At 46.8% G+C, this 10979-nt stretch overlaps 1 pseudogene; it reads left to right on the forward strand.

Moving 5' to 3' along the window:
* Positions 1-604: 604 nt before the first annotated feature.
* Positions 605-10457, forward strand: LOC149768550 (uncharacterized; annotated as a pseudogene).
* The last annotated feature ends 522 nt before the right edge of the window (positions 10458-10979 follow it).

The following is a 10979-nucleotide window of genomic DNA, read 5'->3' on the forward strand; positions in this document are numbered from 1 at the left end:
TGGGAGAGGTTATGAGAGTTGGCGTTTAGTTATGAGGTTATGAGGTTATTGAACTTTGTCCTCATCACGGCTATGAGAGTTGGCGTTTAGTTAGTTATTTTTATGAGGGACTTACACCTAGAGAGCGCCAATTTGTAGAGATGATGTGTAATGGTGAGTTCTTTCAGAAAGATCCGGATGAGGCCATAGAGTACCTGAATGACCTAGCTGAGAAAGCTCATACTTGGACAGGACCTAGGGCGACTGATAGTACTAGTAGGTTACGACCTATAGCTACTCCTTCTAGTGGAGGAATTTACCATCTTAGAGAGGAGGATACTCTCAAGGCCCGGATAGAAATTCTAACTAGGGAGTTAGAGGCCTTAAAAACAAAGGATACAAAGATTACACATACTGTTTCTCGTGTTGAGTCCCATGGACCCTGTTTTGTATGTGGTGGAGTGGATCACCTAGCTCAGGATTGTCCCACATTTGCTGAATGAGGGGTGTGTATGAGGAACATTGTAATGCCCTAGGTATGTACAAGAAGCCTTTTACACCCTTTTCAGATATCTATAATCCTAGTTGGAGGAACCATCCTAACTTTAGTTGGAAATCTGACCCGCAACATCCTGCACAACCACAACTGCCTTGAGCTTATTCTATACCTCCATACCATGCCCCATCTTCTAGGAATCCTTTAGAGGACACATTACATGCTTTTATTGAGGCTCAGAATAAGACAAACCAGAAGTTTGAATCAATGATTACTTAGGTGGTTGTGGAAAATAAAGAGATTAGGAGTCAAGTGTCTAAGTTGATTAGTGCTTTAACCGTAAATGAGCGAGGAAAATTTTCATCCCAAGCTCAACCCAATCTCCAAGGTCAGCATATGGCACAAACTTCTAACCCTGATAGGCAAGATCTTAAAGAGGTTAATTCCATAACTACTCGAAGTGGTAAGGTTATAGAAGGGGTTCCCAAGCCTAAGGACACACAAGGGAAGTTGAGTAGTGATGTAGTTGATGTTCCAAGAGAGGAAGAGATAGTGAAGAGTCCAGTTAGAGTGCCTTTTCCTTAAGCTCTCAAGTCTACCTCAAGAGTTATGGACCATAGTGGCGAGATCCTAGAGAACCTAAGGCAAGTGAAAATTAATCTTCCTTTGTTACATGTGATAAAACAGGTTCTAACTTATGCAAAGGTCCTTAAAGATTTGTGCACTGTAAAAAAAAACACCATGTTAAGAAAATAGCTTTTCTAATGGAACAAGTAAGTGCTTTGATTGAACAGAGAATCCCACCAAAATATAAGGACCCAGATGCCCCACAATTTCTTGTATTATTGGGAATCATGAGTTTGCACAGGCCTTACTTGATTTGGGAGCTAGTATCAATCTCATGCCTTATTCTATTTACTTGCAATTGGGATTAGGAGAGATCAAACCCACCTTTGTGGTCTTACAGTTAGCTGATCGGTCAGTAAAGATACCAAGGGGGATAGTTGAGGATGTGTTAATTCAAGTTGATAAATTTTACTATCCTTTTAATTTCTTGATTCTAGACACACACTCTGTTGTTATTTCTGAATAAAAAATTTCCATTATTTTAGGTAGACCTTTTCTTGCCACCGCTAATGCTAACTAATTGCAGGAATGGGTTGATGAAGTTGTCCTTTGGGCATATGACCCTTGAGGTCAATATCTTCCACATAAGCAAACAACCACAAGAGGACGATGAGTGTCACCAAACTTACCTGATAAACACACTTATGCAAGAGGAAGCCATCACAAAACATGACCCCGATCCTCTTGAATATTTTCTTATTAATTCTGGGTTTGATAGCACATTTGACTCTAATGATGTTACTAATATTTGTGCTGTTTTTGATTCATCTCCGGATTATGGGACGAGGACATGGCAACCAAGATTTGAGAAGCTGCCCTTGATGCGAGAACAACCGAAGCCATCTACCATTGAAGCCCCAAAAGTCGAGTTAAAGCCACTGCCTAAGGGTTTAAAACATGCATTTCTTGGTCCTGGTGATACCTTTTCTGTAATAATTTCTTCTGACTTAAGTGCATCACAAGGTAAAAAATTGCTCACAACTTTGAATGAGCATAAATCTGCACTTGGTTGGACCATGGACGACATTAAAGGCATCAGCCCTTTAATTTGTTCTCATAAGATTCACTTGGAGGAGGGAGCCAACCCTCGTAGAGACCCCCAATGCAGGCTAAACCCTACCATGAAAGAAGTTGTGAAAAATGAAGTCTTAAAACTGTTAGATGTGGGTATTATTTACCCAATTGCCGATAGCAAGTGGGTTAGTCCTACGCAGGTAGTTCCTAAAAAGTCAGGTGTCATAGTAGTGAAGAATGATGTAGGAGAATTAGTCCCTACCAAAGCAGTAACCGGATGGCGCATGTGCATTGATTATAGGAAGTTAAATGCTGCCACTCGCAAAGATCATTTTTCCCTTCCATTCATCGACCAAATCTTAGAGCGTATAGCTGGTCATCCCTTTTATTATTTTTTAGATGGTTATTCTGGTTATTATCAAATTGAAATTGCTTTAGAGGACCAAGATAAGACCACTTTTACATGTCCCTTTGGAACTTATGCATTTCGTCATATGCCATTTCATTTGTGTAATGCTCCAGCTACCTTTCAAAGGTGCCTGATGAGTATTTTTAGTGATAGGGTTGAGAATTGCATGGAGGTGTTTATGGATGACTTGACTGTTTTTGGTGACTCCTTTGATGTATGTTTGTTTAATTTAAAAAGGGTTCTAGCTCGTTGCAAAGAAAAAGGCCTTGTATTGAATTGGGAGAAATGCCATTTTATGGTGCCTTCGGGTATTGTTTTGGGCCATATTGTTTCCTCTAGGGGAATAGAGGTTGATCAATCCAAAATTGAGTTGATCTCTAAGTTGCCCACACCTAAGACTGTGAAGGATGTTAGATCATTCTGACACGAACGAAGGGATTACAAAGCGAATCCCAACGACGTGCGGCTCGGTCTATTGAAGATAACCGATCAGCCTTCCTGGCGTGGGTACCTAGTCTCTATGACTTAGGTCACGCCTAACAACAATAATGCAGCGAAACACAACACCAGAAAATACCACGAAGGAGAAGAAGAAATGTAGGGGAAGAGAACTTTATTGAATAACCACTCAACTGATTACAATAAGCTCTCTTGGCCTCTCCAGCTCTACCGGATACCAATCCCTCCCCTTTGAGGGTCCTCTTATAGAGGAACAACCTCTAGTTACAAGTCCCTCCCGAACTCAACTTCCCATGCACAAGATAAGGATGAATTCTAGATAAGATAGGAAAACCCCCATTCCCGCAGGATTCTGCGCAATCAGATAAAACCGCCAAGTTCATGCCTCAAACGAACTCCGATTACCATGAAACTAGATTCATTGGATTCAGGACGAAAAATGCTTCCAGATGGCACCTTTTCCACTTTGAACGGACTTATGTAGAGTTCCTGAAATGCCCCTCAAAGTGAAAACGCGTGGAAACAGCGTTACAGCCACGTCCTCTAACCATACACGTTTTCAGTTATAAAAACGTGTTAAAACGTGTCCCTTGCCTTCTGGAGACTTATGCCACGTTCCTCCATCAGTGGCACACATTTCCATGCATCCCAATTTCCCGGATTCAGTCCATGCTTCGAGATAAGCCCACAACGCTGAATCAGTCTCGTTGCAGCAGCTTTCCTCCTAATGATGAACCAGCATGTATTCTCAACAATACACGCCTTGGAGCACGTGCCCACGGCCCCATGCTCTTGGGTATTCCACCTACATCTTGCACACGTTTCCCTAGGTGATCCTAGGGCCCAGATTTGGTCTCCAAGTTGCCCAAATCTCTAGAGAGCACCGTCAGACCTCGAACCCGTCCAGCGACCTGATCTGGTTTATACCTTGATCCGCGTCCGGTCCAGCCCCGATTCGAGGAGCCGTGACACCCTCCCCCACCTAAGCCGAAGTCGCCCCTGACGAGGCTAGGCGGTACTCGTTGATGATGTCTTCGAACTGCCATAGTTCGTCACCATATTCCCAGCTTGCTTCTGAATCTGATAATCCTTTCCATCGGACTAAGTATTGCACACGGTTACCCTTTTTCCTGTCCGCCTTGATTTCAGAAACCTTCTTGGTGTAATGAACTCGTACGGCCACTGGAGCTCGCCCGCTTCGAGCCCGGGAAGGGTCAGTTGTGTCCTCTTTGAATGGTTTCAACAAGGACACGTGGAACACCGGGTGCACTTTCAGCTTGGAAGGCAGCGACAATCGGTATGCTGTCTCTCCAATTCGATGTGTGATGCTGAAGGGACCTTCATACCTCCTCACAAGTGCTTTGTGGTAGCCCGACTTCAATTTCATGTGATGATAAAGCTTTACCAATACCCGATCACCAACCTGAAATTCAGCTGCCCGCCGCTTTATGTCAGCCCACTTCTTCATCCGTTTGGTCGCCTTCCACAAGGAGACCTGAACCAAATCTGTATCCTCCTTCAGATCCCTCACGAACCTGTAGGCAGTCGGACTACGTCCCATGTAGTCCGCTGCGATACTTCCCGGAGTGTCTGGTTGCAGCCCTGTAATCACCTCGAATGGTGATTTACCTGTCGACTCCGATCGCTGTAAGTTGTAGCTGAATTGGGCTTGGTCCAAGAGTCGCACCCAATCCCGCTGGTTGGCACTCACATAGTGCCTCAAATACATCTCCAATAATGCATTGGTTCGCTCTGTTTGGCCATCGGTCTGAGGGTGGAAGGCCGTGGACATCTTCAGCTCCGTTCCGAGTATCCGAAATAACTCCGTCCAGAACCTTCCCGTGAAGCGAGCATCACGATCAGAAACGATACTCCGCGGTATCCCCCAATATTTCACCACATATGTAAAGAACAACCGCGCCACGTCCTCCGCATGGCAAGTAGTAGGTGCTGCAATGAAGACTCCGTACTTCGAGAAGCGATCCACCACTACCATGATAGAGCTGTTCCCATCCGCCAGAGGTAGTCCTATGATGAAGTCCATGGAGACACTCTCCCACGGACGCTCTGGTATAGGTAATGGCTCCAACAACCCCGCAGGCCGTCGATGTTCAATCTTGTCTTGTTGGCATAGTAGACAAGTGCGAACATACTCCTCGATGTCATCCCGCATCTTCGGCCAATAGTAGTTATGTTCTATGAGAGCTTGGGTCCGATGCACCCCCTGGTGTCCCGCCCACATAGAATCATGGTGTTCTCGCAACACCTCGCGCCTCAGCCCTCCACCTGAAGGCACATAGACACGTCGCCCTCGTGTCAAAATCAGCCCTCCTTCAGTCCAGAAACGGCGCGCCTTGCCGTCTTTGATGAGTTCACCCATGGAAGTGGCCCATTGATCCTTCTCCATCTCGGTCTTGACCCTCTCCATTAGGTTACTTGCTGGTCCGGAAAAGGAAGACACTGCAGCCAGCTGTGCCTTTCTACTCAAAGCATCAGGGACTGAATTAGTTCGGCCCGGCTTGTACTCGATGTCGAAATCGAATTCAGCCAGAAACTGCTGCCATCTCGCCTGCTTGGGGGTGAGTTTTGGTTGGGTCTGAAAGTAGCTTGTGGCCACGTTATCCGTGCGCACCACAAACTTAGATCCGAGGAGGTAATGACGCCAGGTTCGAAGACAGTGCACAATTGCAGTCATCTCCTTTTCATGAACCGTATACCTGCGCTCGGTGTCGTTCAACTTCCGACTCTCGTAGGCCACTGGGTGCCCTTCCTGCATGAGCACCCCTCCAATGGCAAAATCTGATGCGTCGGTGTGGACTTCAAAAGAAATAGAAAAGTCCGGTAGCACGAGGACCGGCTCCGCCGTGACCGCCTGCTTGAGACGATCAAACGCCTCCTGACATTGGTTTGACCACCGCCATGGTCGATCCTTCTTTAACAAATCCGTCAGTGGGGCGCATAACTTCGAATATCCGGTGATGAACCTCCTATAGTAATTTGCAAAGCCAAGAAAAGAGCGTAAGTGTGTAACACGTGTAGGTACCTCCCACTCGGCTATGGCTGAAATTTTTGAGGGATCCATCATGAGCCTTCCATCCCCAATGATGTGCCCGAGGAACGGCACCCTCTGCTGCGCAAACACACACTTCTCCTTCTTCACAAAGAGTTGGTGCTGCCGTAGGGTAGAGAAGACTTGCCTCAGGTGTGCCACATGCTCATCCAATGCCCGACTGTATACAACAATGTCATCCAAGTATACTACCACGAATATATCGATGAAGTCGTGGAGTACACGCTGCATCAAAGCACAGAAAGTTGCTGGTGCGTTGGTGAGGCCGAAAGGCATGACAAGGTACTCAAAGCTCCCGTACCTTGTCACACATGCAGCTTCTCAATGTCCTTCTCCGCCACGCGAACCTGATAGTACCCGCTGCGAAGATCCAACTTGGAAATCCATCGTGCCTTGCCAAGTTGATCGAACAAATCATCAATCCGAGGAATGGGGTACTTGTTCTTCACCGTGAGCTTGTTGAGGGCCCTGTAGTCGATGCAGAGTCTCAACGAACCATCGTGCTTCTTCTGAAAAAGTACCGGTGCTCCATACGGACTCTTCGAAGGTCGAATGAACCCGCTGTCCACCAACTCCGTTAGCTGCCTCCTCAGCTCCTGGAGTTCAGGTGGGGCCATCCTATATGGTGCTTGAGCTGGTGGACGTGCTCCATGCACCAAATCAATCTGATGATCGATTTCTCTTTTTGGCGGCAATTGCTTGGGTAACTCGGGGGGCATCACATCCCTGAATTCAGTGAGAACACCCTCGATGGGCACTGGAATCTCTTCTCCTTCCAGTAGTTCTTCCTCCTGAAGAGATGCAATATATGTTGGAAGTCCTCTTCTCAGCCCCTTAGCAAGTTGCATCGCCGATAGGACTCGCTGCGGAGTCCCTTTAACTCGCTTCCCTGGAACTACGCAAGCTCCACTCGGATTCAGGACCACCACCACATCTGAATCCGGCTTTATCATGGCTTGTAGCTGGGTAAGCAAAGACATGCCGATGACCACCTCATAGTCGTCGATCGGGGCGACCACCGCTGTCACCCGTCCGGTCCATGCGCCGAATTGGATCTCAACATCCTTCGACGTCCGCTGGTAGCCACTTCTGCGGAATTGACCGCCTTGAACGTGTGTTCATCATGTTCAATCTTCAGATTTAACCTCTTTGCCGTAGCTAGATCCACGAAGAAGTCAGTGGCACCCGTATCAATGAGGGCCTGGAAGATGTGACCACCAATGCAGATAGGTGCATAGAGCAGACCTCGTGGCCCCTTGGCCTTCAGGGCATTGAGACTGAGTGAGCCCATCCTTTGGTCGGTCTCTTGCTTCTCCTCCACCGCCATAGATGCTATCTTGCCCCTCAATGGACAGTCCTTCACCTTGTGCGGTCCATTGCAAATATAGCATGAGATGGTGCTGGTACCTTGCGCCACCCCTTTGCCCTTCGCTTGGGAAGCCCCTCCACTCGAGGAGCTCGGATTCGAGCCCTTTGTACCTCCTTTGTGACCTGATTTCGCTCCCCCACCTTTGCCCTGTTTCGATGCTTGGGCTTTGGGAGCTGTGGGTTGAGTCTTGAACTCGATGAGAGCCTCCGCTTGAGCTATCGCCTCGTTCAAACTCTGGACTCCTCTTCGCTGCAATTCCATCTTTGCCCACGGTTTGAGCCCGTCAAGGAAAGTGAAGAGAGAGTCCTCGTTGCTGAGGTCTGGTACCTCCAACAACAATTCGCTGAACTCTCGCACATACTCACGCACATCGCCCTTTTGCGTGAGTCGCCGTAGTCGTGCTCGAGCATCATCCTTAGCGAACGCGGGGAAGAATTGCTTTCAAAGTTCAGTTTGGAACTGTACCCAAGTGGTGATTGGAACAGCCCCTCGCTTCACATCGTCGGCCCGACGTCGCCACCAAAGCATCGCCACATCCCTCAAGAACATGGCCGCCGTGCTCACCTTCATGGCTTCCTCCCTCACGCCGGTAACCTGCAAGTATTGCTCCACGGCGAAAAGAAAGTTATCCACCTCCTTCGCGGACCGTCGTCCGCAGAACTCTTGTGGCTTGGGAACATCAAGCTTGTGCAGGGGGCGCGTAGCCTCTCTTGCGACCTCCATTGTCAATGGAGAAGAGGATACGCCTGTGGTGGTACTCTCCTTTAAAAGGCCAACCACCTGATTTTGGAGAGCCTTCACCATGATCTCCAACTCCTCGTTACGCCGCAGCACTTCCTTATAGCGCCGCTCCATATCGAAGGAAATCTGGTTCAGCTGAGCGGCGATCTCACCTCGGAGGGTTGCGTCCCTACCCTCAAGGTCCTCCATCCGTCCTTCAACCTCAGCTATTTGGGCCTCGCACCTCCGTAATCGATTGTCGGCGGAGATAACCGGAGATGCAATACGTAACCCATACAGAGATTCATCAACTGGATGCGCTCCACCCATCGCCATGCCTCCTCCTGAGGCTGGATTGGGATCCATGGTCGAGGATGATGCGTCCGCCATTCCCACCTTGGAAGTTACCGTAGAGGTCGTCTCCTTCATTTCGGGTATGGCTCTGATACCAAGTGACACGAACGAAGGGATTACAAAGCGAATCCCAACGACGTGCGGCTCGGTCTATCGAAGATAACCGATCAGCCTTCCTGGCGTGGGTACCTAGTCTCTATGACTTAGGTCACGCCTAACAATAATAATGCAGCGAAACACAACACCAGAAAATACCACGAAGGAGAAGAAGAAATGTAGGGGAAGAGAACTTTATTGAATAACCACTCAACTGATTACAATAAGCTCTCTTGGCCTCTCCAGCTCTACCGGATACCAATCCCTCCCCTTTGAGGGTCCTCTTATAGAGGAACAACCTCTAGTTAGTCCCTCCCGAACTCAACTTCCCATGCACAAGATAAGGATGAATTCTAGATAAGATAGGAAAACCCCCATTCCCGCAGGATTCTGCGCAATCAGATAAAACCGCCAAGTTCATGCCTCAAACGAACTCCGATTACCATGAAACTAGATTCGCTAGATTCAGGACAAAAAATGCTTCCAGATGGCACCTTTTCCACTTTGAACGGACTTATGTAGAGTTCCCGAAATGCCCCTCAAAGTGAAAACGCGTGGAAACAGCGTTACAGCCACGTCCTCTAACCATACACGTTTTCAGTTATAAAAACGTGTTAAAACGTGTCCCTTGCCTTCTGGAGACTTATGCCATGTTCCTCCATCAGTGGCACACATTTCCATGCATCCCAATTTCCCGGATTCAGTCCATGCTTCGAGATAAGCCCACAACGCTGAATCAGTCTCGTTGCAGCAGCTTTCCTCCTAATGATGAACCAGCATGTATTCTCAACAATACACGCCTTGGAGCACGTGCCCACGGCCCCATGCTCTTGGGTATTCCACCTACATCTTGCACACGTTTCCCTAGGTGATCCTAGGGCCCAGATTTGGTCTCCAAGTTGCCCAAATCTCTAGAGAGCACCGTCAGACCTCGAACCCGTCCAGCGACCTGATCTGGTTTATACCTTGATCCGCGTCCGGTCCAGCCCCGATTCGAGGAGCCGTGACAATTCCTTGGTCATGCTGGTTTCTATAGGAGGTTTATCCAGAATTTTTCTGCCATATCTAGACCATTGTGTAACCTTCTAATTAAGGATACCCCATTTGAGTGGACACAAGAGTGCCAAGAGGCATTCCAAACGTTCATTGGGAAGCTCACTTCAGCTCCCATAATGCAGCCACCAGATTGGAGTTTACCTTTTGAAATTATGTATGATGCAAGTGACTATGCAGTAGGGGCTGTCTTAGGTCAACGGAGAGAGGGAAAGCCCTTTGTCATTTATTATGCTAGTAGGACTTTAAATAGTGCTCAAATGAATTATTCTACTATTGAAAAAGAACTGTAGTATTTGCATTAGATAAATTCCGTGCTTATTTGATTGGCTCATCTATTATAATTTTTACAGATCATGCAACCCTTAAGCAACTTCTCGCAAAGAAGGATGCTAAGGCGCGATTAATTAGGTGGATCTTGCTTTTGCAGAAATTTAATCTAACCATCAAGGACAAGAAGGATTTAGAGAATGGGGTGGCTGATCACCTCTCAAGGCTAATATTTGAGGATACTACAGATACACCACCGATCGGTGATGATTTTCTAGGTGAACAATTATTTTCTATCACCTCCATGTCGTGGTTTGCACATATTGTCAATTATTTGGTAACAGGTGAGATGCCATCAGACTGGAATGCACAGGATAAGCAGAAGTTCTTAACAGAGGTACATTCTTTTTATTGGGATGATCCACATCTTTTTAAGTGGAGGCCATTTCTCTATGAAGAAAACCGCTGCAAAAATTTTGCAGTGTGGATTTTATTGGCCATCATTGTTTCGAGACACAAATGTTTACTGTCGTTCTTGTGAGAGATGTCAAAAATTAGGAGCTGTCGTAATATGATGCCTTTGAATCCAATTTTAGTGATAGAAATTTTTGATTGTTGGGGTATAGATTTTATGAGACCCTTTCCTCCTTCTTTTGGTTATCTATATATTATTGTTGTAGTAGATTATGTGTCCAAATGGGTAGAGGTTGCAGCTTGTAGGAACAATGATAATAAGACAGTAATTAAATTTCTAAAGAAAAATGTGTTGTCTCGTTATGGTACACCACGTCTTATCATTAGTGATCGGGGTACACATTTTTATAACCGGTCTTTTGAAGCATTGATGAGGAAGTATGGGGTGGTGCAGAAGATTTCTACAGCTTACCGTCCTCAAACAAGTGGGCAGGTAGAGCTTGCTAATAGAGAGATTAAGCGTATTTTAGAGAAAACAGTTAACCCCGATCAGAAGGATTGGTCATTGCGATTAATTGATGTGCTTTGGGCATACGGTACAGCTTTCAAGACCCCCCTAGGCATGTTACCTTATATAGGCTTGTTTTTG

Source organism: Phoenix dactylifera, chromosome 1 (genome assembly GCF_051530095.1).
Source record: "Phoenix dactylifera cultivar Ajwa chromosome 1, Ajwa_hap1_PhDact_Kaust_v1.1, whole genome shotgun sequence".
NCBI classification, from domain to species: Eukaryota; Viridiplantae; Streptophyta; class Magnoliopsida; order Arecales; family Arecaceae; genus Phoenix; species Phoenix dactylifera.